The following is a 24,940-nucleotide window of genomic DNA, read 5'->3' on the forward strand; positions in this document are numbered from 1 at the left end:
GTGTCAAATTCATCATTTTTTTAGGTTTGAAAAGTGAATAAACCAGCCATTTAGATTTCAGGCCAAGTGTAAAGATAGTCCTTCTTTGACTTTGTGAATACTGATCTTAATCCTTTAGCCACTAGCCAATGGGATATTGCATTTGAAATCCATACACCCCATATGGAAGATATGACCTTATCTCCCACACATGGGAGTGTGAAAGTCAAATGGGGTTACCTGAAGGGGTGACTCCATTTGAAATAAATCTTCACCGCCTGTGTGGGAGATTCCATGTCTTTCATAGGGGGTGTATGTATTTCAAATGGAATAGTCCAATAGGTTTCTGTAATCATGATCCCAGGTACACTGCAAAAACAGAGTCTAGCACTTTTCTTGTAAGCGATTTGTAAAAATATTTTTAGGGTTTTGATGGTTTTGTATTTAGGAATTCAACATCTGAAGACTGCTAATTTGACATCTGGGTGTTAGGTTTGAAAATTTTTGGAGTTTAGGTTTGAAACATATTTACAAATCGATTACAAAAAAGTGCTTAATCTCTGAGTTTGTCTGTGACCTTTAAAGCGGTCTTGACATTGTGACCTTAAGTGAGGTCATGAGATTGCATTTGACCTTCGCAAAGGTCAAAATCAATGTCTGTGACTCAAAATGTAGGGATAACTCAAATTGTTGGGCTACATCCTTCCATTTATAACCCCATCAAAGCTTGCTTGCGATTCTGTTCTATATAAATTGTATGATAGCCGCTTTTCTGAGTGATGTGTACATATGTATAGTTTTTTCTTTGTAAATGTTTCGTGGTGTTGTTTTTATTAAATCTTCACCACGCTAAACACAAAATTTCAACTTGCAACTTTTGTAAATTGGCACATTTCTGCTATCCCGACTGTATTGATATGATAACTAAGTATTGTATGATGAATTAATATATCTAATGTGTATTGATCATTTATTGGAAAATATGATTTTGATGGTGCTGTATTATTGTGTATAAACTTTTCTTTTATAATTGTGTGATAGATATGTTTGCATCAAGTTAAATACATAATCCATATTTAAACACATTAATTACTGGTAATTGTAACCATGAGGGGTAGTGACTGGGGTACGACCCTGGGGTGGGGCATGGACCTAAAAGTGATAATAAAGGGGGGTTTTAAAACTGGGGTGAATACATATTACACATTATAAATGTTAATTATATGCTAATTTACGTAATTTTAGTGCAGAATGTGGTATTACTACCCACCGATTTATTTCATTTAATATTTGAAATATATTGTATGTTAAATAAATCCTTCATCATAGAGCGTGTTTATAGTGAGCCATATTTTATCTGTTATTTCAAGTATAAGTACTGCGAAAACAATGGATATTGCCGTATAATCTTTTCTTATACAGCCACTATAAACATGCTCATAGTGTATTTGGGCCTTAATAAAATGGCTTTATATAAAAAGCATTAGAAGTAACACTATTAATCAAATTATTTTCCCATAAAACCAGAAGATCTTAAGATGTGTTTCATTTGTTGTCAGCGGATAGTCAGCAGTGATAATGATTAATGAATCTATCACTGCTGATTACCAACTAGCACACTGATTATCAGCAGATAGTCAGCAGTAGTATAATTTATGTTGACTATAATTGGTGCTGACTTAAACCTAGCACTTCTATTTTTGCAGATAGTCAGTAGCTATAATCGAAGACAGAATTAAAAAGACTAGTTTGCGTCTGATGTCACTGTCAATCAAACTCCCCATGACCCTTGATTGGTTAGTAGCGTAACAAAGGAGGTTGATTCATTTGGTGGCGATCGGAGAAAAGGAATCACAGAAGATGGCAAAAAATTACATTCTTTTTTCAAGGGAAAAAGCATCTTTTCTAGGAATTGTTGAAATTGTGCTTTCTGGAAAGAAAGTTTCCTATTACTAAGACCTAACTTTTAAGATGTTTTGTATATTTGAAGGTGCAAAATTAACCATGAGGCATGCTGTTTTACTGCCGTGTTCAGAAACTCAATCATCACCCCACTCGTAAACAAACTGCCCGAGATTGATTGACAGATGATGTCAGATGCAAACTATTCTTTTTAATTCTGTCTTTGAGTATACAACCACAGATAATTTAAGGGTATCTTTTGCAGTGGCATATGTCAGTTTTGGTGAATCTACCACCACTGACCATCAGCTGACAACAGATAGGGCACAGCTGCTAAAAGAATTGTCTAAATTCAAACTATATAATAAAAGTAATGTAAGTGCTTTTAAATTTTGACTGACTGTTATTATGGATGTATGCAAAAATTACAATGCCTTTAATGTGAGGTTGTCAGTTCTGGGCTATTCCATTTGAAATTCAGACCCCCTATGGAAGACTTGAGCCTAATCTTTCACACAGGGAATATGTATTTCAAATGGAGTCACCTTGATAGGTGACTCCATTTGTGTGAGAGATTGCGGTCATGTCTTCCATAGTGTGTGTGGATTTCAACTGTAATATCCCTATGAAACCTTGCCATAATTTATGCAGTGAGTGTGCAGTTGATGAATTGAGTGCTACTGGATTTATTTTTAGTTAATTATTGAGATTTCCAGAGAATGTGATAATTAGTGTTCAAACAGGTATAATATCGTTTGGCCATTCAGATAAAATCTTACACAATTTTCTGTGCTATTAAATTAGTTCTGCAGCAATGAGAGAAATGCAAGTTATTGAAAGTTGATGCAAAATATGCACCAAATGTTACAACTTATTTGTTTAGAAAAAATATTTTTGTTTTTGAATGGCCAACATTTTAGAAACTGTATGCTATAATATAATATAGACTCGGACAGCAAAAGACACAATAATATATTAAACCATAGCACAATATCACATAATGTTACCAATATAAAATAAGTACTTGGATAATATCATACAATCAATATGTTATGTGGTAGGGAGGTTACCTCAATTATGTCTCAAAAGTCTTTCCATATATGGTTATGCAATGTTGCCAATGTAGCATTCGAGCTGATAAATTGGGCTCTTATTGGAGAGTGTTTGCCAATTTTAAAACGGGTTTTAAAATTGATATGGGCTAATATTGTAGGTGTCAAGTGCAGCAATATTTTTATGAAATTTAAGACAGTTTTCCTTCTTCTTGTTGATTTTTTCGTGATTTAAAGCGATGCATATTGCTATTTCTTTGTGTATAAGCACTTCCATGAAATAATTGACCACTGGGTTCTGGGATCCATTTCACAAAACCGTAACATCCTGTGAGATGATTTCATCCATGGATTCAGCAAAAATTACCTGACCTTTGGTTCATTTATCATGACTTGGAGTACCAATTCATCAGACATTGGAAGTTACAGCAACACTGAATTATAAACAGCTTAAGTTCCATGAAAGAATTTTGAGACATAATTAAAATGATAGCCCATGTGAGTATTCAAATATTCAAATGATAACATGGTTGGAATTAGAGATTCTAACCAAAAAGTAAATTCAGAAAAAAAAGAAGAAGAAAAAAATGATGTAGATAATTTTGGCAACACTGTGCCAACTGTTTTCCAATTTGAGAACTTTTTTGTTTTTGGTAAGAATCTCTACTTGTAATTTGCCAATTTTCACTATTCTAATGTGAGGGAATACTTGAGTCATTCTGAAGCTGTTATATCTTGGGTTGGAATTGTATAAATTTTGTTCTTTTCTATGTTATGTTTTATGGGTTAAACCCACTTTGTGTGTTATGTGAATATCAAGTGTCAGAAATAAACTAGGAAGTGGCTACTTAAACAGAATATGGGTAGCAAATGATAATGAATGGAAGCTAGTGTGTGATTTTTTTTACTGTGTTTGCTTCAATCTGTCTGTCCAGAATGTCCAATGACAAGGAGGTTTAGCGCTACACACAACACCGTCCAGGGACATCTTTCTTGGGGGGGGGGGGGGGGCTGATTCCCCAGGTACCGTGAAGAAAATGATGAATCTACTGATTTATGTATGGATATACATAAATCGGTCGATTGATCACCCCATCGGTTGATTCGGCACCCCATCCAGACAATGAGAGTCAATTTTTTTGCATGCATTTCAACAAAATTAGGTATTATGAGACCATTTAAGGCCAAAATTCACTAACCTTGTTTATGACCGAATTACTAATATTTGTGCAAATATTTATACACTTCATTTTTAAAACTTATATTAAATGCCATATTTATTGGTAACTTGTGTGAAAAAATGAAGTCATTATGCTACTCTTCCTCTTTATGTATAATTTTACAACAAAAATAAGTAGTCAAAAGGCTCCTAAAATTAAAACAGTCAATGCGATTTACTTGATTTTTTCACCAAAGGTTACCATTGAGTAGCATTCCTAAAAACGTTCAACAATTGAAAAGTAAAACTTGGTTCTAAAATAACTTCTTTGTCTTATTACACTTTTTGACTCCCTGATGTTGCCAATTGTTGAGAGTTTGGATTCAAAACACCAGTTTGCTGACAATTTTGGTTTCTTGTTTCTCTTTTTGCATCAGATTGTCTGATTTCTCATGAGTGAGGGGTAGAACTAGATGGTATTAAGTCCAACAGGTTTCCTAAACCTGTGAAGAGAATCTACTGTAGATAGTAAATTGGCACGAAAGAGCAACATTTCTAAAGATAGTACAATCGTGTAACTAAAACTACTGTGAAAAAGATTAAAAACGTACTATGATTAGCATGATATCATCGTTTTAAAGTGTTAGAATTTGACGAAAGTATTATAACAAAAAAGAAAAAATGTAACTTGCTCACCAGATTAGCAAGAAGTGTTGAAATAACACCGTCCAGATTTAAAATGTTTTAGCCGTTTTTATTAAAGAATAGTTGCAAGCATCACCAGCTTACCAAAAATGAAAAGGAGGGGGCACCCGGATTTGAACCAGGGACCTCTCGATCTGCAGTCGAATGCTCTACCACTGAGCTATACCCCCGCAGCTGATATGCTAATCTCAAGCACTTTTATCAGATTTTAGATTTAGATTTAATTTACAAAATAAAGTATGATTCAATATGCCTTTTACATGACAATTGTACTGAGCCATATTATAATGATCGAAATTATAACTAAAACGTGTGAAAGTTAGTCGTACCCGTTGGTGTTTTTATTATTTTTTTAAATATTTTAAAAAGTGTATAAAGAAAATGTTGCAAGCAGCACCACCTTTTACAAATGCGCCTTTCGGCACTCAAAAGTTTAGCTTCCCCCCCCCAAAAAAGAAACCCAGAGTGGGCATCCGTTACCTCATGTTTGAACCAGGGACATCTCGATCTGCAGTCGAAAACGTGTGAAAGTTAGTCGTATTGGTTGGTGTTTTTATTTGTTTTTTAAATGTTTTTATTAATGTTTTAAAAGTATATAAAGAAAATGTTGCAAGCAACACCACATTTTACAAATGCACCTTTCGCACTCAAAATTTTAGCTTCCCCCTAAAAAAGGAAACCCAGAGGGGGCACCCGGATTTGAACCAGGGACCTCTCGATCTGCAGTCGAATGCTCTACCACTGAGCTATACCCCCGCAGCTGACATGTTAATCTCAATATAACAGTTTTATCAGCTGTTGTCAAGCATGATTCAATATGCCTGATACATGACAATTGTACTGAGCCATAGGCCTATATAATGATCGAAATTATAACTCAGAGGCCCTAAACCGTGTGAAATTAGTCGTATTGGTTGGTGTTTTGATATGTTTTTTTAAATGTTTTTATTAATGTTTTAAAAGTGTATATACAGAAAATGTTGCAAGCAACACCACATTTTACAAATGCACCTTTCGCACTCAAAATTTTAGCTTCCCCCTAAAAAACAACTCAGAGGGGGCACCCGGATTTGAACCAGGGACCTCTCGATCTGCAGTCGAATGCTCTACCACTGAGCTATACCCCCGCAGCTGACATGCTAATCTCAATATAGCAGTTTTATTGCCAAGCATAATTCAATATGCCTTATACATGACAATTAGAGCCATAGGCCTATATAATGATCGAAATTAAAACTCAGAGGCCCTAAACCGTGTGAAAGTACGGTCGTATCGGTTGGTGTTTTGATATGTTTTGTTTTTTAATGTTTTTATTAATGTTTTAAAAGGGTATAAAGAAAATGTTGCAAGCAACACACCACCTTTTACAAATGAAGAGCTTTGTTTCAAAACCCCTTACATCCACTTTTGGCTGAAATTGAGCTATTGCCATGATATTATAGTGTGGGTATAAATACACATTTTGGTGGTTGTTTGACCTTCATACTACCTTCCCTTCCAGAATTATCGTATAATTCCCGTTTGGGAAATCTTAGGGAATTTCCAGAAATCTGAACTTAAAATGAATATAGCTATATAGAATTATTTTGTTTTAATTTTTTTGATGTATAATAGTAGCCTGGAATGTTCTTTACCTATTAAAACCAAAAGAAACTCTTTTTTGGATTAGTATGTTTGAAAAAATCATTTTAATTAACCAAAAATGCCATTTTCCCGAATTTAATTAAAAAATCATGATGAAAAAAGTAAATGAGATATTTCAATTTTTCTTTTTGATCTTGAAAGCATTAGTCAAGTTACATAATGTAGTGCAAACAAATGGGCTCAAATTTGATTGCAAAGGTGGTTTCTAGAAAAGGGGTAAATTTATTTTGTTGCAAAACCCCTTACATCCACAAAAAGTGGGATATAAAATAAATAATAAAATAAATAGGAAGGCTTGAAAATTGTACCAAACATATTCTTTTAGTTTCTATTCATCAACACTTTATCCAAACCCAAATTGAATCAAATCGAACAAGTAGGCCTAATACTTGCACAATTAAAAAAAGCTGTTTTTCTCAAAAAGTCAAAAGTGGAAGGGGTTTTGAAACAAAAGCTCTTCAAATACGCCTTTCGCACTCAAAATTTTAGCTTCTCCTCCCCCTCTAAAAAATGAAACCCAGAGGGGGCACCCGGATTTGAACCAGGGACCTCTCGATCGAATGCTCTACCACTGAGCTATACCCCCACTGCTGACATGCTAATCTCAATATAGCAGTTTTATTGCCAAGCATGATTCAATATGCTTTATACATGACAATTGTACTGAGCCATAGGCCTATATAATGATCGAAATTATAACTCCGAGGCCCTAAACCGTGTGAAAGTTAGTCGTATTGGTTGGTGTTTTATTAATGTTTTAAAAGTGTATAAAGAAAATGTTGCAAGCAACACCACCTTTTACAAATACGCCTTTCGCACTCAAAATTATAGCTTCTCCTCCCCCTCTAAAAAAAAAGGAAACCCAGAGGGGGCACCCGGGTTTGAAACAGGGACCTCTCGATCTGCAGTCGAATGCTCTACCACTGAGCTATACCCCCGCTGCTGACATGTTAATCTCAATATAGTAGTTTTATTGCCAAGCATGATTCAATATGCCGTATACTGAGCCATATGATCAAAATTATTATAACTCCAAGGCCCTAAAACGTGTGAAAGTAAGTCGTAACGGTATTTTGTAACATATTCCAAGAGAATGGAAATTAGAAATAAAGAAACTCTCTGAAACAGATTTTGGAAAACTTAAAAAGTATTGAAAAAACATTTTGTTAAAAATAAAAGTAAAGAAGTTTAAAACAACTCGCGATGTATCTAAACAATTTAACATGTCACAATCCACAAAACCAGTAAATTAGAATTATTGTGATCGCTTATTTAATCATCTGGGTAATCGAAATTGGGAATATATTTGGACATTATACCTTTTTAAATTACCACTGAAGAAAGAGTGAGATATTTTCAATATGAAATCCTTCATCGAATTATTCCAAGTAATAGTAATACATCTATGTTACAAAAATAAAATTTTGGGACTGGAAGGACATCCAAGGTTCAAAGGGCTAAACTATATTATTTTGATAAGTATTACTTATTTAGAAACAGGTTTTTAAATGAGAAACCATATATCGCCACTTTTTCACATTTTTAAGTAAATTGAAGAAGAAAAAGCTTGTTTTCAAATTCAGAGAATATATAAATTGAATATCATTCGTATGAAATGGGAAGGTATTGTGTAAGAAAATATATGTTAATATAACATATTATTGTCTTTCTTGTGTGCCCACGGACAAATAAAGTATTTAAGGGGGTACTACACCCCTGCCAAATTTTATGCCTATTTTTGCAATTTTCTCAATAATTGTAGCACATTGGGGACAAGTAAGATGTGTATATTATAGGGGCAAGGACTACAACTACTGCACTGGAAATTTTATTTCAGCACAGACAACAGTTGCGGAGTTACAGTCAAAAACGAGGGAAAACCAATATTTGATCAATAAATCAATAACTACTTGCTTTGAGTTGCTGAATTTTCAGTACAGTAGTTGTAGTCCTTGCCCCTATAATATACATATCTTACTTGTCACCAATGTGCCATAATTTTGAGAAAATGCAAAAATAGGCAAAAATTGCCCAGGGTGTAGTACCCCCTTAAACGATTTAAAAAATATGCACAATGTTGTACTAGTCCTATATTATAATGTAAGAGATGTTTTTGTATTTGTATTTGTGTTGTGTATGTTGCTTTTATTCTTTCTATCTTTTTTTTTTCTCAATTTTTTTTTTTTTGTCTTTTGTCCTGTTTAGAAACAAAATGAATAAAAAAAACAAGAAAAAAAAAAGTCGTATCGGTTGGTGTTTTCATTTTCATTTTATTTCAATTAATGTTTTAAAAGTGTATAAAGAAAGTGTTGCAAGCAACACCACCTTTTACAAATGCACCTTTCGCCCTCAAAATTTCAGCTTCCCCTCCCCCTCTAAAAACAAAGGAAACCCAGAGGGGGCACCCGGATTTGAACCAGGGACCTCTCGATCTGCAGTCGAATGCTCTACCACTGAGCTATACCCCCGCTGCTGACATGTTAATCTCAATATAGTAGTTTTATTGCCAAGTGTTATGACGCTATTTGCTTTCCATAGCTAATTTAAATATATATCGCTCCGCGGCGTTCTCTCCTCAATTACCACTATTATTCGTGGCAGTTGTCAGCCAGCCATAGCCGGAGAATGAACTAAGAATGTTTCGCTCATCTATTATATTATTGTGATCACTTTGTTGATGAGAAATTAAAGTTTATTTGTGAAGTTATATTTTGCTCTCCGTTTGTTTCTGTTGAGTCTTTCCCCGTCTCAGATGGAAGATCCATTGGCCATGTGTTTGGTTTAATTTCTAGTAATCAGATAACTGGCGAGTGGATCTTCACATCAAAATCTGAGTCATAATAAATGGTGCAGAATCCGATCTTTTCCGGTACCAAGCAAGCTGTGACTGGCTGTCAGCTGCCCCTGGTGGGAAAAACCAACCCCCAGGTAAGTTAATTTGGTATTATTATTTCTAGCAATTTTGGATTGATTCATTTTATATATATTATGTGATATTTTTGATAGATTAAGTGAAATACGCTTCTCGTGATTTCCCGCCAAAGTTGTTTTATGGCGCGAAGAATTTTGTTGCGTGTTTTCTGTTTTCGGCCATTTTGTGAATAATATTGCAGCGTGATATTCTTGTATTGATACAATGTATATTAATGGCGAAAAGTAAATGTGATTATGGCTCCTATAGGCATACAAGTTGCCATGATTCAATATGCCGTATACTGAGCCATATGATCAAAATTATTATAACTCCACATGATGCAGTCATGTCTACAGTAGAATTCATCTCGACCTTTGCAGGACTTAAGGATGCACACAGGATCACTGAAGTGTTACATGGCCAAAATTGAGTTTTCATCATTAATGTCATCTTCAAACCGTATTTTATCTTGTCATTAATAGATTTTAAAGAAATTTTTAAAATTTGAACCATAAGAAAAGCTATTTTAAAGACCGTTTTTCATTAAAAATTCGTCAAAATGCAAAAGCAAATAAATCATTGTTTTCCCGCAATATATCGCGTTCTCGAAACGCGTACTGCGGCGTACAGCTAGCAAAGACACGCACACATGATAAACTGGATGGGCGAGGTGATTGCTGATTGAGGCGCTGGAGTCGCCAATCGCGATAACTACCGTATTTTATCGTATTAATTGATCTCTTCCAAGGTAGGTAAAGCTTGCACCATTGCATTGCGAAACTGTGGGCCGACAGACCACCACCGTCCCCATCCTAGAATCAGTAGGCCTACTCGATAAATTTCGCCAAAAAAAGTGCTGATATAGTGGTATAAATTATAGGTTTTTTATATGAACATAATTTAGTGAATTTTTTGTTTGTTTTTATTTTGTTTTTAAAGTTTCATTCTGAACTTGAAAAGATGAAATTTATCTGTAAGAAGTAGTTACCCGTAAGAAGCCCTGTAATGATGACGCAATCTGGTAGATACGATAGAAAACGTAGGCCCTAAATATTTTGCTAGTAGGCTAGACTTAGCCCGTACTTATTGTTTTATGTTTAAAAATTTGTTTTATTTCATTCATTCATTCATTCATTCATTTCATTGTTATTATTTGATTTACCAAGTTGGTGTAGTTGGACAAGAATATAGGCCTATTATATTAGCTTATAATTATGCAGTCCCAGCCTTGGTTCGGGGGCCTCTGCGGTCGTTCAGTCTCGTCTTAATTTTAAAGACCATAAAAATAGGCAAGCAGTTACTACCGGTAGGCCTATTAGATACCTAAGGCCCTGAATAATGTTTCAAAGTGTTATTAAAACACGGATTTAAGATTCATTTTCAAACGTTCTCTCTCCTGATTGATTATGATTGCGATAAAAGCTTTTGGTTTTACAACACTTTTTGCGAATGTTTTGGCCGAATGCCTTTTTATTTGCAATGTTTGCCTGGTTTTCAACTTTCATGTTTATAATGTTTTCTGCATACTTTAAAAGGTAAACTGCTTTAAAGCATAAATTTTTTCGTGAATGTTTTCATGCAGTGTTTTAAAACGCTCTTTACAGCATGATGCCTATACGGTAGGCCTACTGCATAAACCACAATCTAATTCAAAGCCACAAGTGTTCCGTTTTCTACTTTTGAAATTCGGTTTTGTTAGGCTATGTCAATTTCCGTGTTTTTCAGTTTTCTTGTGACCTCTCCGTGTTTTGCCCGTTTAACATAATATATAGGCCTACTTTTTGTCCGTTTTACAAGAAGTTTATTCAAGACATATTACAACTTTTACCCCAATTTTACACGTTTATTTGATTGAAAACAACAACAGACACACTTTTTTTTATATTTTTGTTGTTGTATTTTATTCACTTTTTATGCGGTACAAAATATTTTACAACTTTATTGTAGCTTTAGGCCTATAATAGGCCTATGACCTTTGTACGTGTTTGATATTCCGTAAAAAGTTAAAAATTAAATATGATAACTACAAACAATTACAATAACAAAAACGGAATATTGAGTAATGCGACACATCAGAATCTTTTCAAATTTTACTTGGGATTCCTGTGGTGTAGGCCTAGCTATAACGGGCGTTAAAATCTCATTGGCGCGGACGGGCCGTTGTGGTGCCTCTCAAGCACTAACTAAAAAGAAAAAGCAACGAGTAGTAACAACATCATGTTTGCGGTTCAGAAAAGGACAATGAACATAAAATGCAATTTTGTCAACACCAAAAAAAAAATAATAATAATAACCAAAAACGATAAATTAAAAACATTGCATTTTTAAACATAAATTAAGAAAATTAGGCCAAAACAGAAATCACAATATTATAATATGTCTCAATTTATTCTTCATTTCATAAAACTTCCTGATTATCTGCTAAAATAATTGCTTGTCAGTTATTCTATGCTACTTTTAATGTTCTGATGTCCGCAAATTTTAATACAGAGCATGATCTTTTTTTGTACGGAACAGGACAAAATTGTGCTTAAATAATCATGGTTTCGTTCGCGGCAACACTACCATGCACTGTGCAACTTATTCGCGTAACCTGTCTGTCTGTCCGCGCGCCCTGTCGCTCCTCAAACGCTGACGCGACGCCGCGGCGCGCCTTGCCGGAAGCTCTGCTGCACCATGGAAACAAGACTGCAGTAAATAAAATGATTACACCATGTGGATAAATATCTGCCGAATGTGCACGGATAATTTAGTAAAATTGTATATTTTACCTTATAAATCACCAAAAAAATGCCAATCTGCTGCAGTTGGACGCCCCTTCTCATTTTCTAACTTGACCAAACGTCACAAGTCACCGGATTATATATTTATGGAATAATCTTCAAAATGGACCTAAAATCCGCTGTATTTTTCTAAATCGCGATTTTCGGCAAGTTCACTTTTGACCACTTTTAACCATTTTTGGTCCGCCATAGCGTCTAAATGAAGCATCACTGAGGTAAGTTTTTAAGTCAAACGTTTAGATATGGCCAATATCTAGATAGTGTTTTTCATTTTTTTAAATTAGGGCCTAGAACTTTTTTTATCACCCACGATTCAAAATTTTGAACACGGGTCATACGTTTTTACTGATTTTTTGCCTATATTTTAAAAACTAAGCAAAATTTCGAAAAAATAAAAAAACACTTTCTAGATTTATTTGTCTAAATTAATAAAGTTCATGTTTTACAGTTTTTGATTTTCAAATAATTTTTTTATGGCGGACCAAAATTGTTGGTCAAAAAGCTGTTTTTGGGATTTTCTCGAAAATTGTACTTTTTGACCCAAAACTGACATTTTAAATGGATTGATGAGCTCATTTCCGTTCAAAAAATGTATACTTTTATATACTTTACATAAATAGTTTTCGAGTTATGAGGTGAATAATAATGGATAATTAGTGATCCTGTGTGCCTCCTTAACCCCATTAAAAGCTATTAAACCAAGATAACACTCATTGAAACAGCTTGTTACGTTCACTGCCGGCTTATCTTCTTAATAAAACTATGAAATCACACCATCAGGCGAAGTTTTACCATAATTCTTAGACTAGTTAGAGTCCTTTTATTTCTCTCTCCATCCTCTCTCTCCTCTTTTCTTCCCATTCCATAGTTTTACGACATCGCGGTCGGACATTACATTCAAAAGTGAATTACAATAATAAAATACATTCGCAATCATGGCGCTACGCAAATCTGCGGACATAGCGCGCCACGCCGCGTACTAGTTTGAGCGCATATTGCAATTAATCGCGCATTGATAACATTACTACATGACACTCCCCGAACTCCTATATGATTGTGTCAATCATCTCAAAAATGCACATTTAAATCGCGTTAAATTTACATCTTTTGTGTGCATAAATATAATTTCATGCAATTTGTTTTTAATGCACGTTTTAATTCATTTTATAAAATATTCTCCAAACGTACATTTGCCATAAATACAAATCAAATTTATGTGATAAATTTCTTCTCCAATGATAATCTCACACTAGTTTCCATTTCTCCAAAACATAATGAATTAAGTTATACATGTCCATGTTTATATGAAATGTCGCTTGACTAATTGCGCACTATAGCTGCAATACCAAACGCTTGTCCAGAAATTTAAATTCATCAAGAAATCCTGATCAATAACACGCACATTTTGTGATAAAATCTTGAATGTGACGGCAAAGTACAAACACGCCTCTTCAATAATGTCCGACCGTGATGTCGTAAAACTATGGAATTCAGAAAGAGGAGATGGAGAGAGAAATAAAAAGACTCTAACTAGTCTAAGAATTATGGTAAAACTTCGCCTGATGGTGTGATTTCATAGTTTTATTAAGAAGATAAGCCGGCAGTGAACGTAACATGGTGGCAGCGGAAAAAGTAAATCTACAGGTACGCCATTTTCAAGAAATAGCCTAAGAAAGACTCAAAGAAATCACAACGAAAACATCAACGAAGTTTTCGAAGAAAGAAACTGGAAAATTACCAAAGAAAACATCAACAAAGTTTTCGAAGAAAGAAACTGGAAAATCGCCAAAGAAAACATCAACAAAGTTTTCGAAGAACGATACTTGAAAATCGACAAAGATGGTATCAAAGTCGATAAAGAAGCTTAAAGACTAGTTCAGCTTTGAAAAAGAAACCTTCAGTGAGCTAGCCATAAGAAGAAAGAAGAGGACGCAGAACTGATTAACTGTTGTATTGGAAGCCCGGATTGGAAGAAAGAAGAGAGCGTCACAGTACCAGATAGCTTCGCTACAGAAGAAAGAAGAGAAGAAAACAGATAGCTTCGTGACTGTATCATCATCAATTCCGTTCAAATACCAGAATTGTGAGATTTGATGCATTTTCATCGTTGGAATATATTGCTGATTTGTGTTCTTCTGGAAAAAGACAGGTGAATCGTGTGTTTTCATCAGTGGCAGTGTTGTCTACATGATCTACGCATCGGTGTGGCAGATTGATGTGGAAAATGGATTACGAGAGGCTGTCTTCAGGTTCTAGCCTGCTTGGATTCCTTGCTAAATGACCAGACATTTGGTATGATATTTTGACTGTTGGCCTTTTTACTTGAAGACAATCAAGAGATGTTCATATTTTCACAGATGAAAATGATCAGTAATATATTATAAAATTTAAATGAGGATTGTGCGATAGTGAAGCAAGTATCTATATAAATAAAAGGAAGTCGCTAAATCTTGTCCAGAAGCAGTCTCCGAGATGCTTTCACTTTCAGCTCTGATTTATTCGTACATTGATCGGGTACATATTGCCATTAAACCATCTGACGTTCATTTTTGCAAAACTATTCAGTCACTATGGAAATAACAAAAAAATGTTCGGTTGCTAGGCCGTTGAGGTCAATAACCTTATGGGTCAGGTCATGACAGCAAACGCGTCAAAATGCAAGCGGTGTCCAACACGCGCGGTAAGTGGCGAGTCGCGCACCTGCGCGTACACGGCACATGGTTTCACGCGCATTGCGGCGCATGGTATGGACGCATTTAATGTTGGCTTACCGCGCGTAGGCCTACGTATGTTTGTCTGGGTGTGTACGTGACTGACTGCTTCTCTGAGACAGTGGCGGATCCAGGAACTTGGAAGGGGGGCACACTCGGAAGTTTTTGCCGCCACATTTTGAATGGCCACGAAGCACCATTGTGTCGCGCGCCGTGCAGCCGGCTGTGTCCCCTCAGAATTGGAAACTGGGTCAAAGCAAAGGCCTTGAAGCCATTTCAGGGGGATCATTGGGTGTAAGCTGATGAAAAGGGGGGGTTATTGGGTGACAGATAAAAAAAAAAGTCCACTTTTCAGATGGAATGTTAAAATATAGCCAACAGAGTCGTTCAACTGTTCAGTATAGCCCCAAAAGATTAAATGATAGGGGGGTGGGTGAGCTCACTTTAGTGGAACTTGAAAGTCCACATTTTGGAAATTCTGCGAACCCCGCAAATAAATCCTGGCTATATGCAGGCCTAGCTTTTAACACGGGCTCGCTAAAATGTTTTGCTGCAACTTTTAAACATGATACCTACATGTTTTATACCATTATAACCCGAAACGTTTTCTAGCAACCTCTTTAACATTAATGTTTTATGTTTGTTGGGATAAAGTTAAAATCAACCATTTTGTCACGAGCTGTTTCAAAAGAAATCTGAGGGATTGAGTGAGTAACAACATTATCACAGGTCTGGATATTCACTTAAAGTTATTCAGCTTCTTTAATATGACAGGAGCTAACATATGATTATCAAGCTAACAATATAACATGGTCATTACTATACATGCTATACTGGATGAATAATCTACACCAAGACACCATGATTATCATCATCACCGTTTACCATGTTTACTAACCACTCCCGTTTACTAACCGCTCCCGTTTACTCAACTAGCGGGGACCCGCGCGAAGCGCGGGTCTCCCGCTAGTTATAAATATTGCAAATGTACGTGCACAAATGAAAGGTACGTACAACGAAATGTGTATGCACATATCAAAATTAAATGTTGCATATATATATCACGTTTATTAGAGATGTAGGCCTAAGGCTATGCACGTCAATCTTTGTGGCATTCAAAAATGTTTTGTTGTGTAAAGCATAATTGCGTTTAAAAACAAAGATAAACAGCAATGAAACATTATATTGTTTTAATTTAGTATTATCATGCACATGGACAAATGTGTGCATTATTTCACATGCAAAAACTCAAGCCAGAGTACAAAAATGTGTGTAAGATTTTTTATTGGATTGTTGTAATAAGCGACGAGCGTTTGGGATTGCAGCAGTAGTGCGCAAGTCAATCGAGTCGACATTTCTTTAAAAATTGAAATGAAGGGATAAAGTATTAATATAATATGGTCGTCAAAAAACTGTTGTGTTTAAAATAAGATTTTATCACAAAATGTGCGTATTGATCAGGATTTCATGATGAATTTAAATTTCTGGACAAGCGTTTGGTATTGCAGCTATAGTGCGCAATTAGTCAAGCGACATTTCATATAAACATGGACATGTATAACTTAATTCATTATGTTTTGGAGAGCTGGAAACTTGCGTGAGATTATCATTGGAGAAGAAATTTATCACATAAATTTTATTTGTATTTATGGCAAATGTACGTTTGGAGAATATTTTATAAAATGAATTAAAACGTGCATTAAAAACAAATGTATGCATGAAATTATATTTATGCACACAATAAGATGTAAATTTAACGCGATTTAAATGTGCATTTTTGAGATGATTGACACAATCATATAGGAGTTCGGGGAGTGTCATGTGGTAATGTTATCAATGCGCGATTAATTGCAAAATGCGCTCAAACTAGTACGCGGCGTGGCGCGCTATGTCCGCAGATTTGCGTAGCGCCATGATTGCGAATGTATTTTATTATTGTAATTCACTTTTAAATGTAATGTCCGACCGCGATGTCGTAAAACTATGGAAGTGGAAGGAATTGGAAAAAAAAGAGGAGAGAGGAATAAAAGGACTCTAACTAGTCTAAGAATTATGGTAAAACTTCGCCTGATGGTGTGATTTCATAGTTTATTAAGGGCTGGGGTATGAACGTTTGGACAGTATTTATTGTGGGACATGAGAGCACATCAAACATATCGAATTGCATTCTGAATACGAAGAATGTCCTTCTGATATCAAATAATTTTGATTTCTTGAAATTCGCAATGTAATGCACATTTTATGGCAAATCATTAAAAATTGATATTTTTGATATTTAACAGTACTTGAAGTAAACTTTATAAATCTGATGATTTATACTTAAAGTGTATGTAGGTGGGATGAAAAGCCGACGATCAATTGAAAATTTTGACCTTTCGTATTGAAGATATGGATTTTTTCCCAAAACACACAAAAAAAAATTAGGTCTTTTGGGAAAAAATCCATATCTTCAATATAAAAGGTCAAAATTTTCAATTGATCGTCGGCTTTTCCTCCCAGCCACATACACTTTAAGAATATATCATTAGATTTATAAAATTTATTTCGAGGACTGTTATATATCAAAAATTTGAAAAATATCAAATTTTAATAATTTGTCATAAAATTTGTATTATATCGTGAATTTCAAAAATGAAAATTATTTGATATCAGAAAGACATGCTTCGTATTCAGAATGCAATTCGATACGTCTGAGGTGCTCTCATGTCCCACAAAAAATACTATCGAAACGCCATAAACGCTCATTCTAGATCCCTTAAGAAGATAAGCCGGCAGTGAACGTAACACAGCTCAACTGATTAAATCGGATTTTCTCTGGCTGTGCACATGTGACTGTTTTCATGTGAACTTACATGAACTTACATGAAGTGCCACACCATTCCTCCCTCTTCTCACTTGGTCGCAAGATCCTTTTTAGGGGAGGGGAGGGTCATAATGTGGCTTGGGTGAGTGGGCTTTTCGCCTTTAGTAACCCAAAAAGGTTTGGAGTTTGCTTTTGAAGTCGTTGATGGTTGGAGCTAACACTGTAGAATTTGGTAGCCTATTCCAGTCTGTTATAACTCGTTGGCTGTAGAAGTAGCGTCTTGTATCTACTCTCATGTGTTGTTTTTGAAGTTTCATTGGGTGGCCTCTTGTACCTTGGTATTCTGCTAGTTGGAACATGTCTGTCGGTTTTATGTTGTCAATTCCTGTGAATATTCTGTACGTTTGGATCAAGTCTGCTCTCCTCCTTCTATCTTCTAGTGTCATAAGATTCAGTTCCTTCAGTCTTTCGTGATATGGTTTGGATTTCAATTCTGGTATTATCTGTGTCGCTCTTCTCTGCACACCTTCAAGCAGCTTGATGTCTTTCTGTTGGTATGGTCGCCAGGCTTGTATACTGTAGTCTAAATGTGGTCTGATGAGGAACTTGTAAAGTTGTAAAACAATTCTCTTGCTCCTGTACTTGGATGTTCTTTTTACCATCCCTAGTGTTCTGTTCGCCTTCTTTGTTGCTTCCGCTACCTGTTTCCCTACTTTGAGTGTATTTTCCGTCCAGACGCCCAAGTCTTTTTCTTCTGTTGTACTTGCTAACGCTTTATTCTTCATTTGGTACTGGTGTTGTGGATTGTTGCGTCCAATGTGCATGACTGAGCATTTGTCTACACTAGCGGGACACCCGCGCTACGCGCGGGTCCCCGCTAGGTGAGTAAATAGGAGCGTTCACTAAAACGGGAGGAATTACTGAACAGGTAGAATCATTGAAAAGGTAAATTTCATTTATCTGAGTCTGACCCTCGTTAAGCCTAAGTTTCCATTTTAGCGTCTTTCTTTCTTTTTAGTTTCTTCTACATGGGCCAATTTTGTTCCATTTTTTAAAAACATTTTGCCGCTAAGCTTGCAAATTTCCGTTACCATGTTTTTTATTTACTCAATCCCGTTCCCATTATTTTCTAAATCTGTCCTTTCTTACATTTCCCTGTTGACTTCATTTTTTATTTGCTGCTTAGCTTGTGATTTCCCGTTTTCATGTTATTGATTTAGTTCTGTCCTCAGTTTAATAGCTTTTTTTTATTTAAATCATCTAATTTTATTAGATTTTATTATTCTTTCCTTCTTTAGCCTATTTTATTCCCGTTTTCATTTTCTTACTGTGACTAACTATAGGCTAACCCACATACTCGTAGGCCTACCTGTTTGTCCTCATTTTGTTTTCTTTTTTAATTACAGTAGGCCTACCTCTTCATGTTGTTTGTACTTTTTAACACACATCTTTTCCCCGTATTTATTACGCCTTCGGTCGTTCACCCGTATTATCATTCATTGCGCGACATGGCGTAGTGCTGCGTTACCCGCGCGCTATCGCTGCGCTACGCGAGCGGCTTGGCATTAGATACGCCCGTACGACGCGCACGGGCTAGCTTGACTACTGACTCCCTTTTTTGTTTACCCAGCATAGCAACGTACCACATTTTCACTGATTTTGAGGCCAATTCTTGACCGTTTTCAACCAAATAAAGTTTAAACACGTTCCCGTATATTCATCGATCTCCCGTATGAATTTGGCGACATTTGGATCGAAACTGACGGAGCCTTTATAGCATACATAGATAGATAGATACATACAACATTCCCTATTTATAGTAAGACTAGCGGGACACCGCGCTACGCGCGGGTCCCCGCTAGGTGAGTAAATGGGAGCGTTCACTAAAACGGGAGGAATTACTGAACAGGTAGAATCATTGAAAAGGTAAATTTCATTTATCTGAGTCTGACCCTCGTTAAGCCTAAGTTTCCATTTTAGCTTCTTTCTTTCTTTTTAGTTTCTTCTACATGGGCCAATTTTGTTCCATTTTTAAAAAAACATTTTGCTGCTAAGCTTGCAAATTTCCGTTACCATGTTTTTTATTTACTCAATCCCGTTCCCATTATTTTCTAAATCTGTCCTTTCTTACACTTCCCTGTTGACTTCATTTTTTATTTGCTGCTTAGCTTGTGATTTCCCGTTTTCATGTTATTTATTTAGTTCTGTCCTCAGTTTAATAGCTTTTTTTATTTAAATCATCTAATTTTATTAGATTTTATTATTCTTTCCTTCTTAAGCCTATTTTATTCCCGTTTTCATTTTCTTACTGTGACTAACTATAGGCTAACCCACATACTCGTAGGCCTACCTGTTTGTCCTCATTTTGTTTTTTTTTTAATTACAGTAGGCCTACCTCTTCATGTTGTTTGTACTTTTTAACACACATCTTTTCCCCGTATTTATTACGCCTACGGTCGGTCGTTCACCCGTATTATCATTCATTGCGCGACATGGCGTAGTGCTGCGTTACCCGCGTGCTATCGCTGCGCTACGCGAGCGGCTTGGCATTAGATACGCCCGTAAGACGCGCACGGGCTAGCTTGACAACTGACTCCCTTTTTTGTTTACCCAGCATAGCAACGTACCACATTTTCACTGATTTTGAGGCCAATTCTTGACCGTTTTCAACCAAATAAAGTTTAAACACGTTCCCGTATATTCATCGATCTCCCGTATGAATTTGGCGACATTTGGATCGAAACTGACGGAGCCTTTATAGCATACATAGATAGATAGATACATACATACAACATTTCCCTATTTATAGTAAGACTAGCGGGACACCCGCGCTACGCGCAGGTCCCCGCTAGGTGAGTAAATGGGAGCGTTCACTAAAACGGGAGGAATTACTGAACAGGTAGAATCATTGAAAAGGTAAATTTCATTTATCTGAGTCTGACCCTCGTTAAGCCTAAGTTTCCATTTTAGCTTCTTTCTTTCTTTTTAGTTTCTTCTACATGGGCCAATTTTGTGCCATTTTTTAAAAACATTTTGCTGCTAAGCTTGCAAATTTCCGTTACCATGTTTTTTATTTACTCAATCCCGTTCCCATTATTTTCTAAATCTGTCATTTCTTACATTTCCTGTTGACTTCGTTTTTTTTATTTGCTGCTTAGCTTGTGATTTCCCGTTTTCATGTTATTTATTTAGTTCTATCCTCAGTTTATAATAGCTTTTTTTATTTAAATCATCTAATTTTATTAGATTTTATTATTCTTTCCTTCTTTAGCCTATTTTATTCCCGTTTTCATTTTCTTACTGTGACTAACTATAGGCTAACCCACATACTCGTAGGCCTACCTGTTTGTCCTCATTTTGTTTTTCCTTTTTTAATTACAGTAGGCCTACCTCTTCATGTTGTTTGTACTTTTTAACACACATCTTTTCCCCGTATTTATTACGCTTACGCGCGACATGGCGTAGTGCTGCGTTACATAGATACATACAACATTTCCCTATTTATAGTAAGATTAAAGCTCATTTTCCACTTGTCAGACCAGTCCATGAGCTTGTCTAAGTCTTCTTGCAGTTTCTGGATCTCTACATCTGAGCCAACCTTGCTTGTCATCTTTGTGTCGTCTGCAAATTTACTGATCTCTGAGATGATATTTATCTCCAAGTCATTCATGAATATGAGGAAACAGAGTGGGCCTAGGACGGATCCCTGTACAACTGAACTTGACACATCACTTGTCTTGGATTTTGCTCCCTGAACTCTACCCTCTGTTTTCTATCAGCTAGCCACGCTTGTATCCATCTCAGTACTTGGCCTTCTATGCCGTGAGCTTTTAGTTTTTGCAACAGTCTTTATGTGCGATATCGCAATAAAGTTTGTATTATAGCCAGGCCCGTACGCAGGATTTTTTTGGGGGGTGCTGATTTTGAAAAAGTGGACTTTTTTCCCAGGAGGGGTGCGATTTTGTGAAGAGTGGACTTTCTTCCCCAAATTTGGACTTTTTTTGACCAAAAAAAGCGTAAAAAACCTGATTTTTTTGCTCGCTACGCTCGCAAATTCTGCAATTTTGGGACTTTTTTAAATACTTTTGCAAATTTGGGGAGGTGCGGTCGCACCCCCCCGCCCCCCCCCCCCCCCTGCGTACGGGCCTGATTATAGCTTCAGTTGGGTAACCGATTATAAAGGAAACGAAAGGAAACAATGGTATGTGTACTTTTGTTCACGAAATGAGACAATGGCGTGCTTTTTGTAAACCAGCATTCTTGAAAATGAGCAACATAATGATTGTTGACTTAACACGGTTTGGAAATAATTTCTTCATATTTTTGGTGTTATCTGTCGTTTATATCCTTCCTAAAACACAAAAGTACGACCCTCTCCAAACACCTAAATTAGCTAAAAATTTAGGACATGTTACAAAACTATATTGTCTAGAATTTTAGAAGAGTACTTTTAATATTGGCCGGTTATTTTTCACACAGCGACGTTAACTAGGCAATGTACTATTACCTATAACATTAACTAAAACACCAAAGTACGAATATTTCCAAACATCTAAATTAGCTAAAAATTTAGGACATGTTAAAAACTATATTTTCTAGAACTTTAGAAGAGTACTTTTTATATTGGCCGGTTATTTTTCACACAGCGACGTTAACTAGTCATATCCCCATACTTTTAACGTAGGGCTATTTGTAGAGGTCACGCGTCAATGGGAAAGAGCACTGTGTATTGTGTATAGGAAAACGGACAGTAACTGCAGTATGAAGGCCCTAAAACGTGTGAAAGTAAGTCGTAACGGTATTTTGTAACATATTCCAAGAGAATGGAAATTAGAAATAAAGAAACTCTCTGAAACAGATTTTGGAAAACTTAAAAAGTATTGAAAAAACATTTTGTTAAAAGTAAAGAAGTTTAAAACAACTCGCGATGTATCTAAACAATTTAACATGTCACAATCCACAAAACCAGTAAATTAGAATTATTGTGATCGCTTATTTAATCATCTGGGTAATCGAAATTGGGAATATATTTGGACATTATACCTTTTTAAATTACCACTGAAGAAAGAGTGAGATATTTTCAATATGAAATCCTTCATCGAATTATTCCAAGTAATAGCAATACATCTATGTTTCAAAAATAAAATTTTGGGACTGGAAGGACATCCAAGGTTCAAAGGGCTAAACTATATTATTTTGATAAGTATTACTTATTTAGAAACAGGTTTTTAAATGAGAAACCATATATCGCCACTTTTTCACATTTTTAAGTAAAAAAATTGAAGAAGAAAAAGCTTGTTTTCAAATTCAGAGAATAAATAAATTGAATATCATTCGTATGAAATGGGAAGGTATTGTGTAAGAAAATATATGTTAATATAACATATTATTGTCTTTCTTGTGTGCCCACGGACAAATAAAGTATTTAAACGATTTAAAAAATATGCACAATGTTGTACTAGTCCTATATTATAATGTAAGAGATGTTTTTGTATTTGTATTTGTGTTGTGTATGTTGCTTTTATTCTTTCTATCTTTTTTTTTTCTCAATTTTTTTTGTCTTTTGTCCTGTTTAGAAACAAAATGAATAAAAAAAAACAAAAAAAAAAGTCGTATCGGTTGGTGTTTTCATTTTCATTTTATTTCAATTAATGTTTTAAAAGTGTATAAAGAAAGTGTTGCAAGCAACACCACCTTTTACAAATGCACCTTTCGCCCTCAAAATTTCAGCTTCCCTCCCCCTCTAAAAAAAAAGGAAACCCAGAGGGGCACCCGGATTTGAACCAGGGACCTCTCGATCTGCAGTCGAATGCTCTACCACTGAGCTATACCCCCGCTGCTGACATGTTAATCTCAATATAGTAGTTTTATTGCCAAGCATGATTCAATATGCCGTATACTGAGCCATATGATCAAAATTATTATAACTCCAAGGCCCTATCGTGTGAAAGTAAGTCGTAACGGTATTTTGTAACATATTCCAAGGGAATGGAAATTAGAAATAAAGAAACTCTCTGAAACAGATTTTGGAAAACTTAAAAGTATTGAAAAAACATTTCGTTAAAAGTAAAGAAGTTAACAACTCGTGATGTATCTAAACAATTTTAATTGTTTAGATACATCACGAGTTAAAACATGTCACTCCACAAAACCAGTAAATTAGAATTATTGTGATCGCTTATTTAATCATCTGAGTAATCTAAATTGGGAATATATTTGGACATTACCTTTTTAAATTACCACTGAAGGAAGAATGAGATATTTTCAATATAAAATCCTTCATCGAATTATTGAATAGTTATTTAAAGCTGACGAAAAGTGTCATTTATGTCAAATTTAACAATTGATCACACAAGAAAATGTTGCAAGCAACACCATCTTTTACAAATGCGCTTTTCGCAATCAAAATTTTAGCTTCCCCAAAAAAAGAAAACCACAAGGGGCACTCGGATTTGAACCAGGTACCTCTCGATCTGCAGTCGAATGCTCTACCACTGAGCTATACCCCCGCAGCTGACATGCTAATCTCAATATAGCAGTTTCAGCTGTTGCCAAGCATGATTATACATCATTTTATATTGAGCCATAGACCTATATCAGATATAATTATTGAAATTATAACTCCGTGGCCCTAAACCGTGTGTAAGTAAGTCGTATTGGTTGGTGTTTTTATTTGTTTTGTTTTTTTAAATATTTTTATTAATGTTTTAAAAGTTTATAAAGAAAAAATGTTGTAAGCAACACCACCTTTTACAAATGCGCCTTTCCCACTCAAAATTTTAGCCCCCCCCGAAAAAAGAAACCAAGAGGGGGCACCCGGATTTGAACCAGGGACCTCTCGATCTGCAGTCGAATGCTCTACCACTGAGCTATACCCCCGCAGGATATAGAGCAGTTATATCAGTGAGTTTTTCCAATATAGGTGTTTTGAAACCAAATCTGTGTCTATTTAGATGTCTTGACTAATTTTCTTTACGAAAAAATGAATAGGGCCTACTCTTATATCTTGCATGAATAATTAAAAATTACATCACTTTTATTTAATGCATACTTTTCTGAGAGTACGCGGCCACTTTGAGCTTTAAGTCAAAGGACTATACTTTGGTTATTCTTACATTTATACACCCTGGTTTTGTTTCTGTTTGTTTGTTTGGTTGGTTTTTGTTTGTTTTTGTTTTGTTTTTGTTTTTTTGTTGCGATTGCGAGTCGTGCACAATGAAAATTTAGTCAACCGACAAACCTTGATGTGCATTTCGAAAATAATTAGACTTAATAAATCAAATATGAA

The 24,940-nt window shown here is 35.4% G+C and overlaps 8 non-coding genes across 8 annotated transcripts; all 8 read right to left on the bottom strand.

Annotated features, from left to right (window-relative positions):
* Nucleotides 1-4,895: 4,895 nt before the first annotated feature.
* Trnac-gca (transfer RNA cysteine (anticodon GCA)) lies at nucleotides 4,896-4,967 on the bottom strand. Its single transcript has one exon. It is a non-coding gene; the product is annotated as a tRNA-Cys (tRNA).
* A 514-nt stretch (nucleotides 4,968-5,481) lies between these two features.
* On the bottom strand, nucleotides 5,482-5,553 carry Trnac-gca (transfer RNA cysteine (anticodon GCA)). The gene has a single exon. It is a non-coding gene; the product is annotated as a tRNA-Cys (tRNA).
* Nucleotides 5,554-5,852: 299 nt separating this feature from the next.
* Nucleotides 5,853-5,924, bottom strand: Trnac-gca (transfer RNA cysteine (anticodon GCA)). Its single transcript has one exon. It is a non-coding gene; the product is annotated as a tRNA-Cys (tRNA).
* Nucleotides 5,925-7,307: 1,383 nt separating this feature from the next.
* On the bottom strand, nucleotides 7,308-7,379 carry Trnac-gca (transfer RNA cysteine (anticodon GCA)). Its single transcript has one exon. It is a non-coding gene; the product is annotated as a tRNA-Cys (tRNA).
* A 1,458-nt stretch (nucleotides 7,380-8,837) lies between these two features.
* Trnac-gca (transfer RNA cysteine (anticodon GCA)) lies at nucleotides 8,838-8,909 on the bottom strand. The gene has a single exon. It is a non-coding gene; the product is annotated as a tRNA-Cys (tRNA).
* Nucleotides 8,910-23,415: 14,506 nt separating this feature from the next.
* On the bottom strand, nucleotides 23,416-23,487 carry Trnac-gca (transfer RNA cysteine (anticodon GCA)). The gene has a single exon. It is a non-coding gene; the product is annotated as a tRNA-Cys (tRNA).
* Nucleotides 23,488-24,089: 602 nt separating this feature from the next.
* Trnac-gca (transfer RNA cysteine (anticodon GCA)) lies at nucleotides 24,090-24,161 on the bottom strand. The gene has a single exon. It is a non-coding gene; the product is annotated as a tRNA-Cys (tRNA).
* Nucleotides 24,162-24,459: 298 nt separating this feature from the next.
* Nucleotides 24,460-24,531, bottom strand: Trnac-gca (transfer RNA cysteine (anticodon GCA)). The gene has a single exon. It is a non-coding gene; the product is annotated as a tRNA-Cys (tRNA).
* Between the last annotated feature and the right edge of the window lie 409 nt (nucleotides 24,532-24,940).

This window comes from Amphiura filiformis, chromosome 8, assembly GCF_039555335.1.
Source record: "Amphiura filiformis chromosome 8, Afil_fr2py, whole genome shotgun sequence".
Classification (NCBI taxonomy): Eukaryota; Metazoa; Echinodermata; class Ophiuroidea; order Amphilepidida; family Amphiuridae; genus Amphiura; species Amphiura filiformis.